Genomic DNA, 3,447 nt, shown 5'->3' with positions numbered 1-3,447 from the left:
GTACCAAGGAAGAAACATATCACGTTTAATATCAAATTGAGATTTGGGATTCAATCATCATCTCCAACGACGGTTCTGGTGGGTTTTACCCACGGCTGGATGGTGTTGGTGGAACAAATCATTGGAGATGAAGATTGTGATGTTGTGATAACCGGAGAAGATGATGTGGGTGTTCTATGGTGGTTAAGCAGCGGCCACATCCACTCATGGGTTCTTTCTTGCCAATGTGTGTATCAACTGATGGTTAAGCAATTGATGAGTCAATTATTGTGTGTGTATTTATTTATTTATTAATTTTTTAAAAGGTGCCACTTTTCTGCAGATTTTGGCTCAAGGACCGGCTACAATGGGAAAAGGTCAACTCAACACCAAAATCGGTGGTTCCATGAGGTTGTAAAGATTCGTGGAAACAATCCCAGACAGGGCTTTTGGTATTTTGTTTGAGGTTGAAGGTAGTAAACTGAATCTCAATTCTCAACTCATGGGTTCTTTCTTGCCAATGTATGTTGACAAAGACTAATGATACAAGCTTTATCATTAATTTTATTAAAAAAAATGGTCCAATGGTAGGTGAAAAAATGGTACTTTATCCAGTTTTTTGAGCCTTAATCATGTGTATTTGATGATTCTAAGTTTATAAGTTTGTTTTTTTTTTTGCTTCGTTTGTTCGGTTGTGGTTTGGTAGCCATAGATTGATTGTTTGATTTTTGATGGGTACAATTGGGCATCTGGGTCTGGTCGGGTTTGTGAGTTGGGATTTGCAGGGTTTGATTTATTGATCTTCTAAAGTGATTACTTTTTCTTGAATATCAAATTTACTGGTTTATTATTTCATTGATTTTTAGGGTTAATTCAAGATTATAGCCATCTTCAACATCTGGGCTTCAGCTGCATTTTTGGGCAAAAAATATGTAACATTGGTGATGCAGTCATCGGCTCCTAACCGAGGTTCTCCGTGGGTGTGAAAAGTGTACCAACTGCCAAAAGGTTTTGTCTTTCATTCAACCTAATTATTTTATTTTAAAAAGATAAATGCGCTAAACTTCAAAGGTTTTTAGGTCACTAAAAATGACATCCAAAGGATGCTTGGGTCCCAATTATTTCTGAGGCTCTTGCATACTCAGGGCGCAAATGGCAACCCTGTCGCCTAGGCGCAGACCCTTAAAAAGCGCATTCCCTAGACAAGCAAGGCGTACGTCAGGTCCTCCTTCGAACCGGTTCAGACCGTTTGAAACTACCTTTGGCCGGTTCAGATAGACTTTTTAGCTGGCTTAGACAAGTTTTTTCTGGTTCAGTGTACCTTTGCGCTGTGCTGCACTCAAGGGAGTTTTGCTGCTTCTCACTGAACTCAAGGCTATTTAGTTGCGCCTCGCCTTGTCTGGGTGCCTAGGCACACGTGCCTTTGGTGTTGTAGAGCAGCTATTAAGGTTTTTAGATATGACTTAACTGTGTGGTACTCAGATTTGTTCATTCAATTGATATTAAGCTTGTGCTTTTCGATAACATTAACTGATTAGGGCTAACTTTCATTTAACACGGTGTGTTTTAGGCTTTGTTAGAATTGTCTTGAGCTCTAGAAAGGTGGGTGCCTGGGGTGTACAGTGATAGCTTTGGTGCATACTGTTTACAATGATTATATTGAAGTACTTATCAGTAACAAAGTTTACATGTTTCAGATGATTAGCTTAAATGTTTTTGTTGCTAATTTGTTGCAGTCTAATCTAGAGAATACTGTGGGTGTGTTAACAATGGCTGGTAAAAGGTTTTCCGTTTTCGTGGTTTGGTCACTCCCATCTTGGCTTGCATGCATGGTTAGCTTCTTTAGACATTATAAAATATCATTGGTGTCCCTCTTTTTATTATGTGTTAAACGTCGAAGTTAATTCTGTTGTTCCTCAGGTTTAGAAGTAGGCGATGAGATGAACTTGGCAGCTGGGATTTAGGTTGCCCAGTTGGCACATAAGCATCGCGAGAACAAAAAAAAACCAACAACAATGGATAATCGTGTTTGCAGGAGGGTATGTACTGTTACAGTTCTAGCCATGGCAGCTTTTAGTGTGTTCTAATTTATTTCCCCTTGTTGTTTTTCTGTTTTTTGCTTTCAGTCCAGTAAAATATATAATAAATTAGAAAATTAGAAAATATATAAAATATAAAAACAAAGAAAATTGTGAAATCACAATGAAGAGTTTATACTAAGGTTTATATAAGGGTATGAATAAGGCTATACATTAAAAAGTCTACTTGACTTTTATTTTTTTTGGCATTGTTTTAGTATAAGATGATTTGGAGATTTTTTGGGTTTTTGGGATGATGTAATTAGGAAACATAATCTGGGTTTTCTGTAATGGAGTTTAGGTTAGGGAAATTGAGAGAGAAGCACATGAAGAAGTCGGAACTCTGCCAGAGAAAGATGCTAAACAATATGTTGCCCTTGACTTGATTTCAAGGCTGAAGAACCATCGGTTTTACGATGATGATGATGATGATAATCCAAAAGGTAGTTTCTTTCTTGAATTCAAGTGAAGAAATTTTACCCTATGTTTTTAGAGGTGGCTAAACATGTTGGTTGAGTAACGGGTTAAAATGAGTTTGGGTCTAAACAAGTCGGGTCGGGTTTTTTTGAGTTGCCAACTTTTTTTTTTCATGTTTATATTTAGATTTTAGATATGAATAGCACTTGTATCATTAACTTGGTAGCGTATTTATTTCAGATTATACAGCACCTAGGATTGCAAGTATATAAGGAAAGTTCAAACCTTTATACTTGACCCGTTATCAAATAAATTCCAACCCAGTTTAACCAGTTTTCATATGAACGATTTAAGAATTAAGATTGCCAGTTCGCCATACCTTGTTATTGGAGTCCAATTGTTTCCTGCTTTATACTTTCATAGTATGTGATACATGTTAAGAGAAAGATGTACGCTTTGACATATAAAGTCAAAATAATTCCTTACATTTTCAAATTGAAGATGGATTTTGTTACTTATTTAATTATATAAATTTCCAATTATATTTGTTTGTATATTTAATTGATTACCAATTTTCTTCTAATAAACGTCAAGAATCAGTATCAATCTTGAAGTTCATAATGTAGCCTTTTTACATCAAAAGTCAAAGATATATGTGTTGACCGTGTATTCTTGTCGCCACTCATCAGCTCTAGAAATATGGGGTAAACAGAAGTACCATACAATATATCATAAGTTGACTATGCATAAAATCATTCATAGCTACTACTAAAATGGTTTATTACATGATGTGGGTAGCTTTCCATGCCACAAACAATGGTCTAACGATTGAGATTATTCTTTTTATTCCACAACTCGAAGAATTCATGTTCATTCTACACAAGGTTTAGTAGATTGAAAGCAAAACGTTAATGGTTGGCACTCTTAAGGTTGATGGGTATCAAGCATTCCTTTATAATTGTCACACCCCAAC

At 36.0% G+C, this 3,447-nt stretch overlaps 1 long non-coding RNA gene across 1 annotated transcript; it reads left to right on the top strand.

The window, feature by feature from the left end:
• Positions 1–533: 533 nt before the first annotated feature.
• Positions 534–3,016, top strand: LOC110867454. The gene is made up of 4 exons (XR_002551609.2): positions 534–987; positions 1,716–1,811; positions 1,900–2,018; positions 2,359–3,016. It is a non-coding gene; the product is annotated as an uncharacterized LOC110867454 (long non-coding RNA).
• The last annotated feature ends 431 nt before the right edge of the window (positions 3,017–3,447 follow it).

This window comes from Helianthus annuus, chromosome 7, assembly GCF_002127325.2.
Source record: "Helianthus annuus cultivar XRQ/B chromosome 7, HanXRQr2.0-SUNRISE, whole genome shotgun sequence".
Lineage (NCBI taxonomy): Eukaryota > Viridiplantae > Streptophyta > Magnoliopsida > Asterales > Asteraceae > Helianthus > Helianthus annuus.
The sequence above is the reverse complement of the archived record's forward strand: the minus strand, read 5'-3'. Positions and strand labels throughout refer to the sequence as shown.